The 25,923-nt window shown below is 38.7% G+C and overlaps 1 protein-coding gene across 1 annotated transcript in view; it reads left to right on the forward strand.

The window, feature by feature from the left end:
• The window catches only part of GRIK4 (glutamate ionotropic receptor kainate type subunit 4), a 5,029,336-nt gene that overhangs the window by 1,743,402 nt on the left and 3,260,011 nt on the right, over positions 1-25,923 (forward strand). The gene's annotated exons all lie outside the window — the stretch shown is intronic.

Here is a 25,923-nt window from a genome sequence, read left to right on the forward strand (position 1 = left end):
AAGAAAGTACAGTTGTGTAAAATCTTACCATAATGGTAGATGTCCTTGCCTCCACTGCTGCAGTATTCTTAACATATGGGATTCCCTGCCGTGGAAGCCCGAATGTCTGGCCAGTCTACCAAAGTCTACTTGTTGCTTTTAAAAGGTATGCCAAATGTCACCCAAACACTCCTTGCATACTCTAGGGCATAAAGGTGATGTTCGGGCCTATGATAATCAGAACTTAATGGCCGAGCAGGAACACAATCTAAGAAATCCAAGGTGTAACCTGTACATCCAGGAAGGCAAAAGACTAGAGGGATGGATGGAGGGAGCGAATAATGCAGCATTGAAGGCAAGGACATCTACTGTTATGGTAAGATTTTACACAACTGTACTATGTCCTTATATTCACTGCTGCAGTATTCATTACTATATGGAGAGTGCAAAAGCTCAAGAGGAAACTTGGGAGGAGAAAGGTGCAGAAGAGCCCCTTAAAAAAACCACGAAGAATGGCACTAGCAAAACCAGCCCTAGCTCTAGAGATACCATCCAACTTGTAGTGCTTAGTTGAGGTATGCACATAGGTCCAGGTAGTTGCCTCAATAATAGAATTAATTATCAAGCCCTTGAGAAAAGCACCTTAAGAATCCACAGATCTAGTAGAATGAGCTTTAACTGAAGAAGGAAGACTCAGTCTGTGAAAAAGTGTAACAAAGGGAAACAGCCTTAAAAATCCAAGAAGGAATAGTTTGCTTGGATAGAGCAAGTCTCAAAGATCTAGGTTGAAAAGAAACAAATAGCTGATCAGATTTCCTAATAGCCTTAGTCTTATCCAAATAAACCATGAGTTATCTATGCATGTGCAAAGTATGCAGCACCCTCTCACTGTCAGATTGCAAACAGTGGAAAAAATAGGTAGATTAAAAGACTGATTCAGTGATAGCTCATTAACCACCTTAGGCATAAAAGAAGAGTTAGTGCTGAATGATACCCTGTCCTCATGAAAGACCAAAAAAGGAGGACAAGCCATAAGGTCCTGGAACTCAGACACCCATCTGGCAGAAGTAAGAGCTAGCAAAAGAACAGTCTTCCAGGAACAATGTAGCAAGGAAACTGAAGCAGCAGGCTCAAATGGAACCTGAGTCAACTTCTCCAAAACAAAAAATTAAGATCCCAAGGAGGAGGAACAGACTTCCTAAGAGGTCTAATATTAAGGACACCTTTAAGAAATTGTTTAACCTCAAATCCAGAAGCTAAAGGAGGAGAAGAAGTCAAGAAGACAAGCAGAGATAGCTGATATGTCAACTTTAATAGAAGAATAAGCCAAACCAGCATTGAGCAACTCACACAAATAAGAGGGAACCAAAGGAGCATTCACAGTAAATGGGTTCAGGTTACAAGAGAGGCACCAAATAGAAAACCTCTTCCATTTGGATAAGTAGTATTTCCTAGCAGTAGGTTTCCTGGCCTCCTGCAGGACTTGCAGCATGTCCTAAAAAAAAAAATATCTGTGAGGCATCAAAATCCTATCATCCAGAGTGTCCGTTTTAGCGTGGACTTGTGGGAATGGGTGAGAGATGCTTTGTCTTGTGTGATGATTGCCTCTGGCTAGATGCAGAACTAGGTGCAACCAGTGCTGTCGCAGCCAAAAGGGAATCACTAACAAGACTTTGGAGCATCCTGTTGAATCTTGAGCAGGACTTTGGAATAAGAGGAGGAAGAGGGAATGCGTAAAGACACATCCCCTTCTATACCACAGAACCTGGGACTCTGGCACAAAGCAGAGGAAGTTGTCTGTTCAGAAGGGAAGCAAAAAGTTCCATTTGAGGAGTACCTCACTGCTGGATAATGATCAGAAACACATCCCTGTGAAGCATCCATTTGTGGGACTGAGGTAAGAACCTACTCATGCTGTCTGCCACAATGTTTTGACTGGAAGGGATATAAACTGCCTGAAGAGTCACTTGATACTTGACAGCAAGATCCCATACCAGAAGTGCCAACCGGCAAAGAAGAAAATATCTCATTCCTCCCTGTTTGTTGATATACCATGTCACTGTGGTATTGTTTGTGAGCACCTTGAGAGGCCCTGGAGAGAAAAGAGGATGAAAGGCCTGAAGAGCCAGTAGAAGAGCTCTCATCTCTTTGACATTGATGTGCACCTTCCACTGATGAGGTGACCACACTCCCTGTACTTTAAGGGAGTCATATTTCATCTCCCATCCCATGTCTAAAGCATCTGTGAACAATTCCTGAGGGAAGTGGGGGATGAAAAGGGATCCCTGGATTTAGAGACAACTGCTGAATCCACCAGTGAAGTTCCTGTCTGAGACAAGGAAGAAGAGGAACTGCAAAGTCTAGAGGATGTACACGTTGGAGCCACATTGATTTCAGAAACCGCTGAAACTTTTTCATGTGAAGGGAGTATTGAAATGGAGGATGCCATGAAAGCCAGAGCTCTCAGAAACTCCCTGGCAGTAATAAAAGCCAGAGGAAGAAGGGTTTGAAAAAAAGAAATGAGCGTGAAGGCCTTCGGAGGTGGCAAGGATGCAAGCATTGACACTGCCTGAATCCTGCAACCCAGAAAAACCTGATCCTGAGAAGTCAGCAAAGACTTTTTTGAAATTTCTAGTGAACCCCAGGCTCTGAAGAAGAGAATGGCAAAATTAAGATTTTGCAAGAGGGTCTCTGGAGAGGATTCCTGAATCAACAGCTCATCTAAGTAAGGAAACATTTGGAGCCCTCAAAGCCTGCAAAAAGCAATCATAGGAGCAAGGCATTTGGTGAACACCTGTGAGGCAGTAAAAAGGCCAAAATGCAAAGCAGAGAACTGAATATCCCAGAAAGCAACTGAAAAACAAAACACTTTCTGAAAAGAGGATGGATCAGAATATGGAGATAAGTATCCTTGAGATCCAGAGACCCCTGAGGGATCAAGAGAGGAAACAGAATCTGAAGGGACAGCATCCAAGGCACTTTTCGAAAAGTGTTTAGATGAGAGAGGTCAGAATAGGTCTCCAAGTGCCTTCTTTTCTGGGCACTAGAAACAGTCTGGAGTAGAAACCTTTAACCCTTTGTGACAGAGACACCTCTAGAATAGTATCTTGAGTCAAGATATTTTGAAGAACTTCAGGGAAAAAGGGAAGTTGTTCCCGAGGAAGCTGAGGAATGCCCATAAAAGGAGGATGGGATTTCCACATCATGAAGACCCCTGACAAATAATTGACAGAACCCAAGAATCCCGAGTGATCTGAAGCCAAACAGGAAGAGAAAGAGAAAGGTGAAGAGAAAGAGGAATGCTGGTGGAAAGAGATGGAGAGTCGTACAGCACCTGGTTTGTTCAGAAATTAAAGCTTTGGAATCCCTGAAAACTAAAAAGTCTTAGCAGAACAAGCCTGTTTGCCACTCTTCCTACCTTTAGTAGAAGGGCAGGATTGCCTATGAACAAAGACAGGTTTAGTGGGGTAGGTTCTCTAAACTTTAGACACAGGAGAAACAAACACATGTTTAAGCTCCTATAAGGCCTTACCCTTATCCTGAAGGGACTTAAACAAACCAGCAGCAGCTTTCTTTCCCAAGCAAAAGTTGAGAATCCAGAGGAGCATCCATCAACTTAGCTTTAATATCATCAGGTGGAGGTTGAAGCCTAAGGCAAGAATACCTCCTCATCACTGAACCAGAAACAGCAGCTATAGAAGAGGCATCTGCTGCATCATAACTACATTTAATAGAATGATGAATGACTTGAGAAAAATTCCCTAGCAAGGAAAGAACTAAAGTTTTCCCCTCGGATTCTGGAAAATGAGAAATAAGTTGACATGCCTGAGAAAGAAGAGCCAACACATACCTAGACATATGGGTCTGATAATTAATAGCCCTAAATCCTAGGGTAGCAGAAGTGTAAATCTTCTTGTTCAACCTTTCTATAGTTCTGCTATCCTTGTCAGAAGGCAATAACTTCAGTGAAGGATACAATTGAGATTACTTATCAGAGGCTACAGACACAACAGAGAGGTCAGCAGCAGGATATTAATATAGGAAAGAGCAATCCTCAGGTACCATATAAAACCTGTCAGGCTTCTTGGGAGCAGGGGGCAGAGAATCAGACACATGAGAAGCACTGGAAAAAGCATCCAGCAAAGCAGCCAAAACAGGAGGAATAGCCACGGGTTTAGGAGAGTCCAACTGCAGCAACTCATAGTACCTCTTATGGATATCAGAGACCAGAGCACAATCCCACTTAAAAAAATCCATCATCCTAGAGAGTGTGTCCCCAAAGGAAACTTCCTCAAAAGGAACATCTGGACTGATACAGTCCTCCTCCTCTGACCCATATTCCAAAGGAGAGGGAATTTGAGTAGAATAAGTCAGGGATTCATCATCATCTGAATCTGACTCATCCTCAAGAATCCTGTTCTCTAGGCTTCTAAGGGGAATAGAGAACCAAGAAGTAGCAGGAACTGAAATCCCTGAAGAGGCTTTAAAGACATTAAAGCAGTAAATAGCCCCTGATTGAAGGCCTGCCATTCACTTTGTGGATCCCTAGGAGCAGAAAAAACATTTAATTTTTTGTCCTTTTTTATGGGAATGTCCCTTCTAAAAAATAGAAAGCTCAGACTCAGGACAGCAGTTGAGGACCATAGTAGGAACTTCTTCCCCAACCAAAAACTGAAGAACTCCCCTGGGAGCCTCAGAAAAAAATCAGCCGTGGTTTTGCCTGAACATCCAAGCCGGACACCTGTGAAGCCTCATCAGAAGTGCTGCCAGCAGGACCCTCACTGGCCTCCAAAACAGTTGTGGCAGAGAAATCCAACAACATAGCTGGGTGAGCCTCCATGTTTGTAATGACCTCAGAAAAAACACCTGGCAGAGGCTGGACAGCATAAGGTTCAAACAGTACCTTTTTCACCTTCTTTCCTAATGTCTGACCTTCAGGGCGGGAGATTCCTTCCATTTAATCTTTAGTGAGAAGCTTAAGATGTTGGTTCACAAGATACAAGGAAAGGGAAGAAAGTCTATTGTGAGGGGTTTTCAGAATGAACGTGTGACAAATAGAACAATATGTATGGCTATGAGAAGCTCCTAGACAAAAAAATACACTTATCATGGCATTCTTTATGGGGAATCTGTCTCCCACACTGGCATTTACCCTTCCTAAATGACATTAACCCCAAGGAGCACAAAAAAGTAAGAAAAAAACTAAATCCCCAATGGGGAAGTTATTTGCAACTGCAATAGAAGTCAGCAAACAAGTGTAGGTAGTCACTGGAGAATGAAAATGCGTTCAACTGATAGAAAACAGATTCAGGTAAACAGACCAATGGTGAAAAGATACGTTCAGACTGGTGACAAAGAAGTTCTAATTATGGTAGGCCTGAACATCATCTTTATGCCCTATGCTACACAAGGACCATTTGGTTGACATTTGGCATACCTTTTAAAAGCAACAGACAGTCTTTGGTAGACAGGCCAGAGTTCAGGCTTCCCCTTCAGGGAGTTCCATCTATTAAGAATACTGCAGCAGTGAATGTAATGACATTTACAAGATACAGTGGAGCATGGTTAACAATGTGTTGTAATTCTCAGCATTGTAGATTAGGAGAAAGTATAAAAAAAAGAGAATAACACTCAAGGACATATTTCATAATTAGTAGAAAATACAGAAAGTTCACTATAATGCACAAAATAAAACTTTTAAATGAAATTACAGTAAGTGCAAGAAAACAACAAGGTAAATACAGTAACAAATTTGATAGGAGAATTGATTTCAACTAATATTTCAAAGTTGAATTAAATGTATTGTTTCACAATGCTAGTAAGATGTAAATAAATACCAGTATACAGTTACTAGGACTCAAGGAAACTTCTAGATCTTGAAATAAAATTCAACAACTACATAAAAATAGTAGCTTTTTTAAGAAATAAAGATGGTGCTGGAAGGGTATGAATTAGCATGGAGAGGGGCTTTAGGTCTGTATAGAAGCAGGGGAAGGACAGAGAACAACAATCCAGCCAGGAAACCACAAGCAGTACCTACAGATAAGTCCTAAAGGCCTAGCACACTACACATTTCCCACAGTATTATATGCCATCAAGGCCTGTCACACCACACATTTCCCATAGTTTTATATGCCACCAAGGCCTAGCACACCACACATTTCCCACAGTGTATTATGCCATCATGGCTGCTTCACTTTGAAGAGCAGAAATAATTCTATAATGGTGGGGACATAAGCAGGGGCGGCTCATGCTATAGGACTGCAGCCCCCCCACCTATAGAAGGAAAGAAGAAAAGAAATAAAAAATTTAAAAAAGATTGTGAGTCCCAGAACTCCACGCATGCGTGCTTGGTACTCACAGAACTCCAAACTGCTGTGTTAGGCAGTCCGGATAGGGGAGAAAGGCATCTCTGCCCCGCAGCCCAGACGTCTGTATGGTGACAGCTGCACAGAATGGAAGGACACTGGACTGCATCACTCGCAGGCTGGAGCCTACTCTCATGGAGCCAGGAGAGCCAGAAACCAGCCTTTAGCTTGCACAGGCTAAGGAGACTTTGATTCAGGACTACTGTGACCAGATTAAGGTGTGTGTGCAAGCTAAGGACTGCTGTTGTGGATTTAATTCAGGTAGTGTGTGTGTGTGTGTGTGTGTGTGTGTGTGTGTGTGTGTGTGTGTGTGTGTGTGTGTGTGTGTGTGTGTTACTATGCTATATACTGGTGGCTAGAGAACACATGGTGGTGAGTAGAGAATACTCAGGCTTGAACCCTGTACCTTGGGTGCAGGTGGCAAGGGCCTGAATTCCCTACCCACCACCATTTGTAAAAAATTTGCAGGTTTTTGCCTCATATTTGTTCTGTTCCTCATAAAATCTATGGTTTCTGTAGGTTTGTTTTTCCTTGCAAAGTCAGTAGTGCAGTGGTGCACTGGTAGCATTGTTACCTAACAGCTACAGGTTCTCTGGTTTGATTTTTGGCTGGGGTGCCTTCTGTGTGGAGTCTGCATGTTCCTCCCATCTTACAAAGACATGTGTCTGGAGTGTTTGTCCCTGCTCTGCTGAAAATTGGCTTTTGTTCCAAGTCAGACTTTCCTGGTTAACAAATGTTAAAAATAATGGGCATTTGAATTTCAGACTTTATATTCTTCAGAAAGTACATGGCAACACAAAACCTTTTATTCCAACAATGTTCTAAGTTTGTAACATGGACATTTGAAATTTGTCCCTATTTTTGGGACTGTATTCCCCCATTATTGGATTCATCCAGGTTTTTTGTGCTAAGGTTGAGAGCTATGGTGAGAACCTAATTCACTGAATATGTTTGGGGGCTGTATTCCCCCATTACTGGCTTTATTCAGGTGTTTTGTGCTAACAAGTTGACAGCTATGTTGAGAACTGAATTCACTAAATGGTAGCCATTTAAGTCTCAGTCTTCCTCTCTTTCGTAAAACAGCTGATTTGGCATAGTGGTATGTTGCTCTGACTGTTTTGCACAGGGTCCCCTGGGTTCAAGACTTGGCAGTGAAATGTATGGTGTTAATGCAGCATTTTATTCTAGCAACTTTCCAATATTATACAAGCAATGTTTAAAATGTGTCCCTGGTTTTTGGGTCCCCCCCAATAAATGTTGGCTTTTTTCCAGATTTCTTGTGCTGCAAAGTTCAGAGATAGAGCTGAACGTCGAGTAGATTTTACAAGGAGCTGAGAGCTACAGGGGAACAAACGTTTAGTGCTGCTTATGCTCAGTCTGCTTGCATTGTTAATAGCATAACAGGTAATGTACTTGCTTTTGATGCAGAAGGCTGTGGGTTCTACTCCCACAGTAGGTAGATGCATTGCTGATACTGTACTGCCTTGTAAAGAGGGTGGATGTTGCAGTTCTTTTTGGCGAAGATACCTAGTAACTATGAACCTGTTATCAGTTTGCCATTCATTCCCTATTGCGATATTACTAGCTTATCATTTTTTTAATGCAACATAGGCAATTTATTCCTCAAGGGCAACAGGCATTTTATTTGTAGATGAAACAATGACATATACAGTTGTTTGCTAGCAGCAACCTCTTCATTAGTTACAGATTTCTTTAATGTGGAATTATTTAGATGAATTTTACTTCTTCAGAGATTGTGCGTATTTACTGATACTGGTGGATTGTAGAAGTTTGAGTAGACTTATGATGGAAATGTTCTGAATTGGGCAGTTTTGTCATTATTGGTGCATGCCTTTTGTTTAATTGTTTACTGGAAAATGTTCAAAATAAATTTAAAATGCCATCTAACAACTGTACTGTATTGTACAAGGAATATAATTTAAAACAATCAGGAAGGTGTATCAAAGAGCATGTGTATGTTTCGTGTTCAAGGGGCCTATGATTTGAAAACAGCCCAAAGTTAATCTTTATCTGCCACTGGCAAAATGTATTTTCTTTGAATGTGGGTTTCAATGCTGTTTCAATTAATGTAAGTTTCAAGGGTGGAGGAGTTTTAATATTAAGTCTATTTTCATTGTGAGACTCCATTGCTTTGTTTAGCAGATATATATTAGGGGTTGTGCTGTAAAATGCAAAATAAAACTTTCAAATGAAATCCAAATAATTGCAGAAGTAAAGCAGTATGCACATTACAGTGTTTATGGTAAATGGGGTGAAATAACCAAGGAATGGGACATTGGAATGGCTGCAGGGGGTAGGCTCCATTCGACCATGGGTTTGTGAGCAGGGAAAGGCAGCAAACTCAGACAGCCCCGGCTGAACTATACCTTTCAACTGTCCAGATTTTTGCAGAATGAATAGATTTTTGCTTCTTATTTTTGGTTTGTTCCTCATAAAATTTGTGGTTTTCTGGTAAATCATTTAGGAATTAAGTCACTAAATAATGACAGACAGTGAGTTTCAGACGTCATAACCTTCAGAAAAATGCATGCTAAAGCAAGAACTGTTATTCTATCAACTATCTTAAGTTTATACAAGAGCAATTTTTAGTACTGGTTGTATGTTCCCTCAATATATTTGGTCTTGTCCAGATTTCCTGCATTAAGAAGTTGAGAGGTATGTGCAAATAAATCGCTTTATAGTATTAGGAATATCCAAACCTCTCAACCGTCCCCAATTTTGGCTCAAAACGTTGCTCTCCCCCTAATAATCCCTCTGCAAAATGACAATTTCGGAAAAAAGCATGGAAGGTTTACAACTATAAATAAGTGTAAAGATCAGAGTTATAGTTTGCTTTTATTTCAGAAATGCATATAGATGCTCTTATTGTGTCAGCTGCTTATGTTAACAGTACTAAGATTAAAAAGGTGTCCTTCTTTGACAGGTTTCCAGCTGTATTGTGTGGCAATTTTATATTTTTGCATCATATTTTTGGCCTGTTTTTCATAAAATTGTGGTTTTCTGGTAAATTAGTGGCAAACAGTTAAAGACTGAAGTTAGAAAATAATGGCAGACATTTGAGTTTCAGATTTCATACCTTTCAGAAAATTCATACTAATCCAAGACCTACTACTATTCTATTATCTTTCTAAGTTTATAAGAGCAATATTTAAAACATGTCCTTATTTTTGGGCCTGTGTCCCACTTCTGTGTATGGCTTTGTCCAGATTTCTTGCTCTGAGGTAGAGAGGTACCATCAGCCAGAGACATTTCAAATTGTGACATACTTGTTGCACCCCACTCCCCATTGTAGTGGTTCTGGATGTGTCCAAGCAAGGCAAGGAGCAGTTATGCAGTATACGTGTGCAGAGTATTCCCCCATCCAAGGTAGACCACAAGTATGACTATGGCTTTTCATCTGTCCTTGATTTTGCAGAATGTTCTGGTTTTATGTCATATTTTTATACTGTTGATTTATGCTTCTTATTATTCTGAAAATGTATGCTGTTGCAGTGCCCTGTTGCTCTGTGTTTAAGTAGCAATGCTTTAATGACCATCAGGTAAGCTTGTCGGAGATTGTAAGATGCAAGTAAGCTTTAATAAAGAATTACCAACGTTGAAAGCCTTTTCGTTGTTGCCATGCAGAGAATATTTACATAACTAGATAACGTATAAGCCATAGGTATTGAAATGCATATGACAGTATTTGTAATAAAGGACAGGATTACAGTATTTTAAGAAGCTCATTACATTTGTTGGAGACTTGCAGTTATCTTTGCAGGCTTTACCCATAAACTAAACAGAATGCCAATCTATCATGTGTGATCCATAACTTGTGCAGTAATCCTTTAAGCAATTTATCTTGAGCTTGTTTCTTGTTTGCTGATCATTTTTTACTTTGATCGTGTCTTCCCTATGAAACAAGTAGATAGCTGTTGTCAGGCAGCAGGTCTTTTTTGGATAAGAAGCATTTTTACAAATGGGGGTATCACAAAGATTGCTACTTTCAGCATGTTACTTGGTAATTTTATAAAGCTGAATATAAATTATAATTAGAACTGCAGTGCAAGAAGAAGTGGCTTGAGTTGAGTGCTGCTTGTTTTTTTATACTTGATTTTGACTGGCATTCCAGTAATGTATTTAAAAAGTAATTTTATTTTTTCATGCCTCACAACCTTTGTGTTTCCATCTAGATATTAAGTAAGTTGTCATGTAGCCAATGCATTGAAATATTTTTTCTTTTACACTACATTTTGTCTTGATTGGACTCTCGTAATGGCGGTTTGGCACCCAGGGCAACATATTTAATTAAAGTTCCAGTTGTTGTGGTTTTGAGCATAGCTCTACCGCTTTCTAGTTGGTCACACCCCTTCCCATTGGCCCCACCCATTTAGCTGTCTCCTGTAGCCCCCCCTTAATTTGAAGTCACCAGCCACCACTGGACCTAAGATGGAAAATGATGATTTTTTGTCTTGTCATTGCAGTAGGACACTGTCCATCATACTGAAATCAACATTCTACAATAGCTTGTTTTTATATATAGATTTTGGTAGTGTTAATCTACAGTTTTGGTAGAAATCAAATATAGCAATTTTATCAGGGGCAATCAATCAAACACAGAGTCAGTGAAATGTCTTACAGCTGTCTGCAGCTGATGCTGCTGTTCATACATATTCTCCATAACTGGCTTTGGGTGGTGCTATTGTTCAACTTCTTTCCGATTTTCCTCTATCTCTGGAGGAAAATACTTATTTCAGTTATAAATGGAAGTGGCAGGTATCAGAAAGTCAAATATTTGTTATCAGTTTGTAGGTTAATATGCTTTCTCTTATCTGTTATAGGTCTGCTTCTGCATTTGATTCCTGCTGTCTGCCGGCAAACTTTAAACCTCCAAGACCGTGCTGAAGAATTTAATCTTAAGAGTCAGCCTGCCCTTACACTTACTTACCATGTTCTTACTGCTACCAGCATTAACTCTTACTTACCATGTTTTTACTGCTACCAGCATTAACTCTTACTTACCATGTTCTTACTGCTACCAGCATTAACTCTTACCATGTTCTTACTGCTACCAGCATTAACTCTTACTTACCATGTTCTTACTGCTACAAGCATTAACTCTTACTTACCATGTTCTTACTGCTACGAGCATTAACTCTTAATTACCATGTTCTTACTGCTACAAGCATTAACTCTTACTTACCATGTTCTTACTGCTACAAGCATTTAACTTTTACTTACCATGTTCTTACTGCTATCAGCATTAACTCTTACTTACCATGTTCTTACTGCTACCAGCATTAACTCTTACTTACCATGTTCTTACTGCTACCAGCATTACTGAACTGAGTTTTTCTGTTAATGAAAGACTCAGCCAGACTTTCACTTGCATTGCAAATAAACTATGTTGTATGAAGCAATGTTTATTTTACTGGCTATCCCTGTCCACAGGTGTTGTCATCTTTCAATGACAGCTGCAGAATGCTGCCTCTTTCCTCCTGAATAATATGAATAACAATAAATGTATTTAATTTTACGAGAGCAAGCAGTTGTACAATATCAGTGGAAGTGCTCCGCATAGATTTTCCGTGTCTTTTTATCTTTCTTTTTGTCATATTTCCATTGGTATCACCTCTGAAAAACAAAGCCTTTAAGCCAAAAAATGGAGAACGCTTCTAAATAAAAAGAATACATACTTGGTTTGAAGCACTGCACTAGTACAATTTTAAACATAAAACAAGCTTTATACTAACATTTTGAGGTTATAAAGTTGTTTATTCATGCTCACAATGGCATTTTAAATTGCTTATAAAGCTTGTTTTATGTTTAAAATTGTACTAGTGCAGTGCTTCAAACCAAGTATGTATTCTTTTTATGCAGGAAGTGATGTACTTGTTATTCACAGTGTCATGTGTATTTAAAAGAGCGTTATGTTCGCGCTCTTTTTATACCTCTGAAGAAGCTACCTTTTGTGAGTAGCGAAAAAGCTGTTTCTTTGTATTCATTAAATTTGCGTTAAGGTTTTTTTGGTCTGCGTTCTCCATTTTTTGGCTTAAAGGCTTTGTTTTCGCTGGTTCGTGAATTTTTGCTGTTATTGGTATCACCTCTGGGATGTAGTCATATAAGAAAGCTACTCATTACTTGACCTGTTGCTTCCTCAGACAAGCAAATTGATAAAGTGGCATTCTGTAAAGTCTTACCCTGAACTAGTTTGAAAGGTTCAGTGTATTTAAAGGAACAAATTAGCAAACAATATTCATGTGTGATGTGGCAAGAAATACCAGTATTGAAAAGGCAGGTTTTATCCAATGAACAATGCAATGTATGTTGCCATTACTTACATTATGGTTATATGTACAAATACACAAGCAGGAATTCCAAAAATTCTTGCACTATTCCATTCCAGTTATCTGGAATAACTAAAGGGGAATGTAGCAAACAGTGCTCATGTGTGATAACTACATTAATTGTAACATAGGCAAGTTAGATTTGTATCCAGTGCATTACTGCAGTGTATGTTGGCTTTGCTTACATTTGGTAATGTACACAAACACTCACAGACATGTAGGTGCATACATACATTTAAGAGAAAATATACTCTTTCCAACATCACAGTGATTCACTTTTCTACAGATCAATATACATATGCAACCACTCGTATATGGAACATCTCTATAGCATATTATCATAGATGGTTGTGAATGGCAATCACATTTCTAAGTTATGAACATAACATAGCTATGGACAACATTATGTGGAAAAATATGCATCAGTTCCCACAAGCAGTGCCCACACCAAGCATTACAATGGAAGTTTTGCCATCTATGTTTAACAATTTCCAAAGGAAGCCTCACAAATGTAGATAGTATGAAAATGTACAGGTTGTATATTCCATGTAAATGTGCACCCAAACATCAGCACGTGGCAAGAGCACTACAGTCGTGTACATATATAACACATGCAAATGTGCTCCTGAACATCAGCATATGAGAAGAGGAGAGCACTACAGTCGTGTACATATATAACACATGTAAATGTGCTCCTGAACATCAGCACATGAGAAGAGCACTACAGTTGTGTACATAGATAACACATGTAAATGTGCTCCTGAACATTAGCACATGGCAAGAGCACTACAGTCGTGTAAATATATAACACATGTAAATGTGCTCCTGAACATCAGCACATGAGAAGAGCACTACAGTTGTGTACATATATAACACATGTAAATGTGCTCCTGAACATCAGCACATGGCAAGAGCACTACAGTCGTGTACATATATAACACATGTAAATTTGCTCCTGAACATCAGCACATGAGAAGAGCACTACAGTGGTATTCATATATAACACATGTAAATGTGCTCCTGAACATCAGCACATGAGAAGAGCACTACAGTCTTGTTCATATATATATAACACGTGTAAATGTGCTCCTGAACATTAGCACATGAGAAGAGTACTATAGTCGTGTTCATATATAACACATGTAAATGTGCTCCTGAACATTAGCACATGACAAGAGTACTGTAGTCGTGTTCATATATATAACACATGTAAATGTGCCCCTGAACATCAGCACATGACAAGAGCACTACAGTGATTTACATATATAACACATGTAAATGTGCTCCTGAACATCAGCACATGACAAGAGCACTGCAGTGGTGTACATATATAACACATGTAAATGTGCTCCTAAACATTAGCACATGACAAGAGCACTATAGTCGTGTTCATATATATAACACATGTAAATGTGCTCCTGAACATTAGCACATGACAAGAGTACTATAGTCGTGTTCATAAATATAACACATGTAAATGTGCTCCTGAACATCAGCACATGACAAGAGCACTGCAGTGGTGTACATATATAACTCCTGAACATTAGCACATGACAAGAGCACTATAGTCGTGTTCATATATATAACACATGTAAATGTGCTCCTGAACATTAGCACATGACAAGAGCACTATAGTTGTGTTCATATATATAACACATGTAAATGTGCTCCTGAACATCAGCACATGACAAGAGCACTACAGTGGTTTACATATATAACACATGTAAATGTGCTCCTGAACATCAGCACATGACAAGTGTACTATAGTCGTGTACATATATAACACAGATCTAAAATGCCACAGCCTAACAGAAGTGATATAGTAGATAAGTAGGCATACCTTGGTATCAGGCAAGTACAGTATCTCCCTATGTAGAGGTAATAATCCCATATAAATGTGCGTGTCTGTGTGTGTATGTCTCTCACTATGCTAAAGACATGTATGTCATATTGGTATAATACTTGCATCTCCAATGCCATCAATCATTAATGGGCCTCATTAACTTGCAGTGTTTCAGAATCTTATTTTCTGAAAAATGGAACCTTGGTCAAGGGCTGGTAGTACACAGTGCTGATATTCACAATCATTTGCTGATCCAGTAGTGTGTGCTAAAGTTTGCAAGTCTAGCAGATCAGGCTAGGTAAATTGTTGCAGTTAGATGAAGCCCTTACATGGACCCAGACCTGGGTTCATTTATGCAGTCCAGGCAACTATAAGACCTGGTTGGTGGATGTAATTATGAGGCTAGTTCTTCTTACCCCTTAATGATGGGAAGGCTATTGACAATATGCTTAAACAAGGCAGGTGGTCCTGGGCATTGATCAATACTGGGTCAATGAATAGTATATAGAATAGGTAAATAGGCAGGCAATGGGGATATCACTTTAGTGGGGTGGGGGGAGGTACCTAAAGAGAGGCCATGTCTTGTAGCTCACAATCACCTTCTGAAAATGCTGGTACAAAAGGATAGGGCCGCCTCACACTGCTTCAAACTATCCTATATGGTCAGTGATACTCAGGTTACTTTGCTCTTGCACTGTTACATTGACCCCAAAACAGAGGGCTTAATCACCTGAGCTACACTGAATAACTTGCTGTCAAGGAGAGGATAGGTGAGCTTAGAGAACACATCCACACCCACACCCACAAAAGTCATCCCAACCCAAGACTCATGTAATCTCCACGGCTTGCAAAAAAAAAAAAAAGTTTTGCAGAGGAATATGCATATTGGTAGAGGACTTACCACCACAGTGAGTGTAATTGCAGAAACCTGGATTTTGTACGTATGTCTCCAATATCAGCATTGTACACATGCTTATCTGCAAGACTTTTTTTGTTTATTTAATTTCTTTTTTTTTTGCATATTGTTGGTTCTGTATGATATCATGGCTTCTTAGCCCTCCTTTCCAGTTAGCTCATTTATGATGGAACTTTGTTGAAGTGTGAAACCATAACCGCCACACATCACTCATTATCAGTACAAAAAGCTGTATCACTTCTTATTGCATGCTATTAATTCAGCTTTGTCGTGCATGTATGATATAGTTATATGAGTATGGAACTTACAAAATAGCATTCAGAGCTGTACATAATACATTAACCAATTACCCTAGAGTAGTAGTTGAGTGCATGCCAAAAAAGTTTAAATGATTATATAAGAGTAAATGTTTGTTGTACAATCAACTGACAGCAGTGGCATATACAGATAATATAAAATATGTTCAGCATGCATTGTATTTACCAGACATTATAGCAACCGCGTGTGCAATGAATATTATGTGTTCTAAGCAGTAACAGATTGTTCACTTATTTTGGCTTTAGGTAAGATAGTTGTATACTTAAGGGAGGTAAATATTGGTCAGAGCTTGGAGTTACAGGAACTTTGTGCTGTTGTATAACAGTTGTATCCCTGCTATGCTAATAACTGTAGAAAAACTGGAGTCCTCATATGCTGTGCTACATGGATTCTTTTACCTTTTTAAATCAAGCTGTTTTGGCAGGCAGTTCAAAGAAAAGATGCGTAACTCACACATCCATTTGGATCTCCCATATTTGGATACAAAGATGCACCAGAGATGTGTTTAGCTATAGTTTGCATATTACCCTTGAATCCTTGTCATATACTTGGCATTATATATGATCTGCTAACATAATTCTATCTTAATGTGTAGTCAGAGTATACTTGTATACTTGTATACCACTATGTTGGATTATAGTATATTATTCATGTACTGCACAAGCATAAATATCACCACCACAATTAAAATGAAGATTGCATAAGTATAAGGCCAATTAAAAATAGCACTTTTTTAAAATTAGTTTCTTGTAGATTGTTTGGCATATGAAGGTTTCTGCATTTGTGTGCTTTTTGTATAGTCAAAGTAGTTAAGCATTGTCCTGACATAATGTACAAGTGGCAGATGTGCAGAATAATCTAGAATTTACCAAGCAAGTAAAGAATAGCTGAAATCATACTATAGTCTCTGCAGACTTACACACAGATAACATACAACTGATAACATAGTACTTATAATTATGGTACTTACACCATAATTATGATATTACCTTCACTGAGGCTGAAGATATAGCAAACCTATTTGTCAACAAATTTAGTTTTAACTTTACCCCTCTTTGCCCTCCGTCTGTCCATTAAGATATACTTGAAACTGGCTTGCCTCCATCTACCACACCTGACCAAATCCTAAAAGTCCTATCAAAAGCTAAAAATAGTGCATTGATGAGTCCTGACAATATCCCTGGTTGTGTTTTAAATAGTATGAAGCATAATTTAGCCACACCCTAACAATAATGTTCAGTATCAGTCTCTATGCAGATTTTGTACCAGGTGAATGGAGAAAAGCTACAGTCATTCCCCTGCATAAGGGGGGACCTTTCTCAGGCCCAAGCCATTACAGGCCTATAATACATCTGACCAGCCTCATATGCAAAGTAATGGAAAGACATATGATGGAACTAATCCATCAGGCACAGGGAACCTCCCAAAGACTAGACCTGTCTCAGTTTAGATTTGTCAAGGGCAGGCCATGCTTACTCAAACTGGTACATTTTTTTAAAAGGTCACCAAAGTAATGGATGAAGGCAAAATGGTACACACCATATACCTTGACCTGACCAAAGCTTTTGGCACAATTAACCACTCAGACATGGTAGAAAAGCTAAATAAACAAGGAATAAACCCTTATGTTAGCCAATGGATTACCAAATGTCTCATGGAAATCAAACTAAGAGAAGTTACTTCCACAAAGAGACCAGTCACCAGTGGATCCCCCCCAGGGTTCTGTGCTGCAACTAATTTTCTGAAGTAGAAGCCAATATCAAAGGGGTCTGGCCATTTAAGTTTGTAGATGACTGCAAGGTAGGGACAGTCATTGAATCCTCAAATGACTTAGCCATCCTGCTGGAATGTTTGCCCCAAATAAATAACTGGTGCCAAAATGGTGGACTGAAACTAAATGCCAAAAAATAAAAAATAAAAATCATTACTGTAGCCTTTGGGAAGTCATCTATCCCAGAGAACTACCTCATTGACAATACATCCCTAACAGTTGACCCACTTGTTTAGGATTTGGGAATTTATGCGGACAGAGATCTAACTTTTGACCAGCATGTGTCCATTGTTGTAAGAAAACCCTTCTATATTGTATACCTTATAAACTAAGGGATTGTGTCTTGATCATCATCCTCATTTACTCAGCCCTAATTAGGCCAGTCATTGAATATAATGCCTCATTTGGCATGCAAAAGCTGCAACACCCACAGAGATACCTTACTAAAAGGATAGAAGGCTTGAACAACATGTCCTTCATGGACTGATTCAAAGCCTTGTCACTAAACTCAGTATTTTACAAACTGCTGAGAGGTAACCTGTGTCTGGCATACAAAGCATCCTCTGACCCAATACTGATGGTTTTTACTGCTTGTCAGCAAGTCAAGCAGCATCAGAAATACTCAGTCTAGGGATCCTAACCTCTTTTACAACACCAGCAGAATGGTTTTGGAGAGACAGGCATATCTAGCAAAAGATACTCCTGCTCTGGAAATGCTCTCCATCCACATAAAGCATAGTTCATGCCTGTGCATATTAAAACACAACGTAGATCAGTGGATGGAAACAGAAAATATACCCAAGAGTGAAGAAGAGGAGCTTCTCTTTTCAGCTCCTGGCATTGAGCAGTAACACCGTAAGGTTTTCTTGGCTTGATTTTGTGTTGTAAGTTTAGTAGCTCATTATCTGGGTGTATTTATTTGTATCCATGACCCACTGCCTTGGTTTTCTGACCTAATCAGAGATTAACATTTTAAGTTAAACAGCAACAATACATGATGTAGCCAGCTATGTCTTGTAGAGCACAGTCAACAGGCACAGTAATTTGAATTAGCCGCATTACATTCTTTTTATGCATTTGGTTCCTTCTACTTTGCATTTTTCTGTGGTTTTGGTATGGGTCCAAAGTCATGTCTGAAAAAGTTTCAAGAAAGAGTACACTTACTTTGTAAACAAATAATTGAAAAAAAAAAAACTCGACAACTAGATAAAAGGATACTTTAGTTAGAACATATTGGCATTCTTTGTACTGTGCTAACAAGGCATATTCTAGATCTTGCCTGTCACACACTGTACCATACAGTAGTTAGAACATATAGGTATTCTTTGTACTGTGCTAACAAGGCACATTCTAGACCATAGCTGGCACACACTGTGCCATACAGTTGCAATGACTACATTACTTCCACACTTGCTAGCTCTTCAAGTTACAGTAATGTTTCATGGAATGAATAAACCAGCAAAACTAAACATGTCAGTCTGTCAGATATTTAAAGGAAGAACCAGCAGGCTATTGTTATTCAAACTACTGCAACAGATCCAACATGCATTTGCTTGTGTGTGGTCTAATTGTTTATGCAGACACTTATAATAAGTTCATATGTGTTTACTAGGCTGACAACCACAAGGGTCTGTTTAAGCTATTCATCCCAAAAATGTGTGGAATATCCTGTATTACAACCCAGAACCACGGGTATGGTAACCCTACACTTACACCTGTTGCCACAAGAATGCAAAGGAACCAAGAAAGCAAGCCATGAGTTATGTTTCTAATCATGTCACATTTCTGGTAACTTTTGTATTTATATCCTTTATTTATTATTCCCAAGGAACGCTTCAGTGAATGTTTGACATCTTTTAATTCAGCACACATTAGACTGATGCCCAGTTTAGATTTGTAAACTAACAGGAATTGCTTTCCCTTTAGAAAAGGTATACCATATAAAATATTTGTGTGCAGCTGCTGGATAAAATGTATATATATTTATAGCTATATATATATATATATATATATATATATATATATATATATATATATATATATATCTATATCTATATATGTATATATATGTATATATATATATATATATATATATATATATATATATATATATATATATATATATATACACTGTATATACAAACACACACACACACAAACACACACACACACACACACACACACACACACACACACACATATATGTTAAATGAGACAAAAATCAGTTGTTCTGCATTGCTCCTCTAGACTTATAATGTTGTCTAACTTACCAGTTCTGTAGTGTACTGTCAAAGGAAAAAACTTCAAAGACCAATACACGTAAGGTTCAGATAAGGCACATTTAATAACTTGCTGCAAGGAGACAAAAACATGCAAATACAGGATTTTGCCTAACTACTAACAGGAAGTATGCTATTCTTATACTGTTCTACAAGACATTGCCTTCTATGGTTGACATAATCAAACACAACTTTCAGTATTGTTCTACAGCAGATGTTACTCAGATATTCTGCTGACATGACTGGAATTATAAAAACATTTTGAGAAAAACAACCTGGCCTTGGTGGGCTCTAGCCCGTTACAAGCTTCTATTGTGTAGTTCTAATACATGTGTTACATTTCAAGGTACTTTTTCTAGCTTAGGCACAAGCAAGTGCTGATTGCAGTTCATATTTTCAAGCAGTCTTTGTTCTAATTATCTATAGCTTCTGCAGCTGTGTATTTTCTCACAGCACTCCTTGTCCAAGTCTCATAATATTAATACACCTATTCATTATTTTCCTGACACAAGAAGAAATTATCTGCTTCCCTGTAAATTTCCAAAGCATAAGCAAAGATTATAGCTGCGCATATTTCATGACAATACAAGGTTAGAAAGCTTCTGCAATTCGTACAGATTTTATGCAGTGTGAAATAGAATAAATGTGTTAATTTTCAAGCCTTCAATGCACTAAGCATATTACTAATACATACACTAATACATATTTTTCTGACATTCCCCTCTTTTAATACTTTTATTCTACTTTCAAAATAAGCATAAACAGTTTTTTTCTTCTCCTAACCTCTTCCCACTTAGGATTTGCAGTTAAGAGAGTCATTCAGTTTAAACTTATGAAAGCATTTTCAATCTTTTAACAGTTCTTCAAACTCAGTACTTTGATATAAGGTTTCAGAAACTGACATGTCTATAAAGTCTTTAATCAGTCTTTTCATGCAGGGGATGCCACAGCAAACACATACTCCGAGTAGGATCATTCCTACACAAATAGCAATCACAGTGTTCATTAGGATAGTATCCCACCCCCAAACCATTTCTGGAAAAAGTCCATCAGTGGGTTTGGTCCTGGTTTGGGCATGTCCGACACTTGCTGAATTATCTCAAGGTGATTGTCTATCTCGTGTTTATGGTCAGGAATATATGAACAGCACTCCTCCTGGATTAAAGCGCAAGGGTGAAGTCGAGAGCCATGCAGTTTTGAAGCACTACAGTTCTCATGGCATTCAGTTCATCAGTCACCAATTTGAGAGCGGAAAAAGTTGCATTGCTCATTACTTCGAGAAGTTTAGACAGTTTTCTCAGCTCCCAGATCGATTTCACTGCTCCATATGCTGGTGATATGCCTGCCCACAATATAACACTGTCACTCAAGTCCATGTGTGTCAGTTTATCGCTTACAGAATGATGTTTTTTCCAGCGTGCATCAATTTGCCTCACTGGATTTACAGGTTTCTTGATGGGTTTCTTGATGACCTCTCGGACATTCCGAATTTTTCCTCAAGGTAAGACTGTGGTGTGTCGTATGGCCAGAACCAGGTAGCCCAAAAAACAACTGCTGGACCAATTCTCAGGTAACCACTTGTATGCTTTTCTACCACATACAAAATAACAATCCTCTACTTTAGTAGTAACTTTATTATGAATATACACTTGTCCTGCATGAAACATTTTTCTATCAATTATAGACAGTTGTTTATAAAGAACAGAATCATGTTTTACTTCATCAGTTGTTTTGTGCATCAATTCAAATAATGAATCATAGTTTGTATTACAATAAGGACCTGCATTTTTAGCTTTAGTGTAACATTTATAAGGAACAGTCACATTGCAATTGCTCCAACCCACCTGAACAGTATCATTTTTATAAAAACACACAGTTCCCTTTTGTGGAATAGACAAGTGCAATGCTATTTTATCTTGTGATGTAATGGTTGAGGTATCATAAATCAAGTTTTCCCAGGTCTCGTTGACCTCTAGGGGGACTGTAGTCATTAATAACCCCCCGTATGCTGTCGGCAAAGCTGTGCAGATCCAGCAATTCAAAACATTGAAAGTCAAGTCTCAGCATACACATATTTAATTGCCTGGTAAGTGTTGAAGTTTGGGTGCCAGTCTATGAGTAAGGCTTCACGTTTATTCAGTTCAGTTTGTGTGGCTGGAAAAAGGAATGGCCACAACAAAAAGATTATTGTCACTAGTACAGTTAACAGGATGATTATGCAATACTTCTGAGGAAATGGTTGTTCTGCATTCCTGTTTTTGCTGGATTCTATCATTTTTGCTCTTGACATGTGGCAAGACTTTTGTCCAGTTCAAAGTTCTTAACTAGTTTGCAGTGCATCAGGTGGATCCACAAGGCACACTCTGTGATCTTGACTGCAGTGGATGTCGACAGAAGCACTTGATATGGACCTTCCCACTTTGGTGACGTCCAATTCTTCTTTTTTATTGTCTTCACCCAGATCCAGGTTCCTGGAGCCACTGCCACTTCTGATGGTCTGGTTTGTTCTTTATCTGAAACAGAATTTGACTGCAACAGATGTTTAGAATTCAACAAATTTCTCATATACTCTGCTAGTGTACAGTCGGCTTCCTGGTCTGCGGGCATGAGAGGTTTCCACTGAGGTATATAATAAGCCCTTCCAAATAGTTTTTAAAAAGGAGTCAATCCTTTTGCATTCGGAACATTTCTCATGCTCAACAGTGCCAGGGGCAGACAGTACACTCAATTTCTCTTTGTTTCTGCTATTAACTTTCTTAGCTTACTCTTTAAAATCCCATTATGCCTCTCAACTAGCCCTGCAGATTGCGGATGATATGCACAATGATTTTTTAAAGAAATACCAAAATGTTTACTTAACTGCTGTATGGTTTGGTTTACAAAGTGTGCCATTGTAGATCCTTTCCGGAATGCTGAATCTAGGGATGATTTCTTTAACGAGGATTTTTGCTATGGTAGCCGCATCTGAATTTTTAGTCGGAAAGGCTTCCACCCATCTGGAAAACATATCTATAATGACAAGACAATACTTCTTATTTTCACATTTGTTCAATTCTATGAAATCCATACAGATAGTATGAAACGGATATGGTGGTGTAGTTAAACTCCCTTGCTTGGGCTTTAACACCCCTTGTGCATGATGTTTGTTACAAATATGGCACATCAAACAACATTTTTTAGAGTAGTTTAAGAATCCATATGTCATGAACACTCGGTTCACCAGCTGTACCATCCCCCCTGTTGAGACATGGCATTGCTCATGGCTCAACAAAGCTGCATATCTAAACAAATTAGATGGTAATATCGGTTTCCCTTCTTTAGAGATGTACAGCCCCTTTTCGAGAATTGCTCCTCATTTTACCCATCTTTGTTTTTCAGCCTGCGTAGTAAGTGTCTGCATTGTCTTTAACATTTCTAAGTCTAAAATCTCAGAGGGTTGTAATTCCTCATTCAAAAGAAATACTTCTGAAGCTGCCTGTTTTGCTGCTGTATCAGCTCTCGCATTACCTTTTGAAATCCTATCCTGTTGCTTGGTATGAGCTGTGCATTTACAAATAGCTACTTTCTGAGGTAACTGAATAGATTCTAAAAGATCTAAAATAAACTGTGCATGATTAATAGGTTTGCCAGTAGATGTTATCATTCCTCGATTTTTCCACTGTTGCACAAAAACATGTACAGTAGAAAATGCATACTGGCTGTCAGTAAAAATGTTTACACATTTACCCTTTGCTAAGGTACATGCCCGTGTCAAGGCAATCAATTCTGCTGCCTGTGCAGATAAGTTGTGTGGTAAAGGTTTTGCTTCTATAATCCCAGTATCAGAAATGACTGCATATCCTACTACGTTCTGTCCTGCAGGACCCCTTTTGCATGAGCCATCCACGTAGTATGTCACCTCAGCATCATCCAAGGGGACATCCATGAGATCTTTTCTAGGCAGTGTCTTTTGCTCAATCACCTGCAGGCAGCTGTGTGGTGTGCCATCTGCAGGGGTTGGGAGCAAGGTAGAAGGGTTCAAAGTCATACATCGTTCAATTGTCATATGAAGTTGGCTCAACAATATAGTCATACAGGAAAGATGCCTAGCAGGGGAAAGATATGCTTACTGGGTCTAGTTGTGATGAATAATAAGCAATAGGGCATTGCTTGTCCCCATGCTGTTGTGTCAACACTGATGTCATATAACCTTGCTTACATCTACAGTTTGGAAAAAACGTTTATGATAGTTTGGTAATCCTAAAACTAATGAGGACGCTATTAACTGTTTCAGTTTGCCGAAAGCAGATTCTGCTTCTGGTGTCCATTGTAACAAATCCTGTGCTGCCATAGGCTTTTTATATATCAGGTTACTCAGCGGTGCAGATTTCAAGGCATAGTTTGGAATCCAGCTCTGGCAAAAATTAGTCGTACCCAGGAAGGACATCATTTCCTTCTTGGTAGTGGGTTTTGGCGCTTGCAAAATCGCTACTTTTCTGTCCTCGTCTAATATCCTACCCTCTTTGGATATTACATATCCTAGGTATTTAACTTGTTTTTTCCAAAGCTGCAGTTTATTTTTGTTTACCTTATGTCCTTCAGCGGCTAGAAATTGTAATAGCGCTATGGTAACTTCTTTGCAATCTTGCTGGGTGGGGGCCGCCAGCAGGATATCATCAACATAAAGTAAAATCTGACTATCTCTTGGTGGGGTAAATCCTGCCAAGTTGCTTGCCATTTCTTGTGAGAATATTGTCGGACTTTCACAATATCCCTGTGGTAGTCGCGTATATGTATACCTTTTCCCCTGAAATGTGAATGCAAACCAATATTGGCTGTCAGGGTGTATCGGTATCAAAAAGAACGCATTGCTGATATCTACCACAGAAAAATATTTCTGTTGAGGTTTTAAATCATTCAACAGGGTGTGTGGATCTGGCACTGTAGGTGCCCTTGTTATTACTGCGTCATTTACAGCTTGTAAATCTTGGACCATACGCCATTCTCCATTTGCTTTCTTAACAGGAGATAAGGGTGTGTTACATGGTGAATCAGGAGATTCCACCAGCACCCTTTCCTTAAGTAAAGCTGCTATAATAGGTTTGATTCCTACCTCTGTATCTTTTCTTAAGGGATACTGTCTTTTTTGTGGTCTAAATGCTGACTTTTGCGTGATAGTAACTGGTCCTGCTGTACGAATAAGTCCTACATCTGACCAAAGAGTTTCTGGTATATTCTGTAAGGCATTTTCTTCCTCCTTTAATAGGAGCGCTAATCAGCTGTCCTTGCTAGACTGCAAGTGCATGGCTGGGTGGGTCTGAGTTATCCAATTCAACTTCTGCATTTGTATTCCCTGTTCTGACAGTTCTAACTCTGTCTGCTTTTCCCATCATATGAGCTAATAGATGATGTGAGAATGTTGACATTTATGACTAAACATGTTAAAGTGCAGCTGTTTTTCCCATTATTATGATTTACTTAGAACCAACCTTTATATTAAGAAAATTAGTGTTAGGTTAATATTGACATGAATTTGAAAAAAAAAATAAAAAAATAAATGAACATGTAGACAACTAAAACTACCCAAAATTCATAATCTAATTTCTTGTAAGATGCCGCTTTGTATTTTACAATGAGGCATGCTTCAGTTCTTGACACCAGGACATGTTACAGATTGGTCAGAGGTATGGAGATACAAAATGACGCATAAAAGGCATCGTCTTCTCATCCTTAAGGCAGTTTAGGGCCCTTGCTTTTATCCCGAGTGCTTTGTTTTAGATGTTCATTTGCTACAGAAGAGATCTTATGAAAGTATTGCAGCTTCCTCTGATTTTAAAAGACTGGTCTCCTTTATAATAAATCCAAGACATCCTGTACTTTGCTGTTTGTCTTGTCTCAGATTACTTGTCTTTTGATGTCAAAGTTTGCCTCCAATTACAAGCGGGCCCTGCCACATTGTTGTTGCTTTAATGATTCTTACAGAAATAATCTCACGGCTTTCTTCCCCTTTGCTAATAAAAATGTTACAGAAGAAACTAACAATACACAGATGGAGTTGTTCTTCTGTGACCCTAACTCATGTAGTACCCCCTATAGAATAGCAGTTAACTATTGTATTCCATG

Source organism: Protopterus annectens, chromosome 8.part0 (genome assembly GCF_019279795.1).
Source record: "Protopterus annectens isolate FY-2018-M chromosome 8.part0, PAN1.0, whole genome shotgun sequence".
Taxonomy (NCBI): Eukaryota; Metazoa; Chordata; order Ceratodontiformes; family Protopteridae; genus Protopterus; species Protopterus annectens.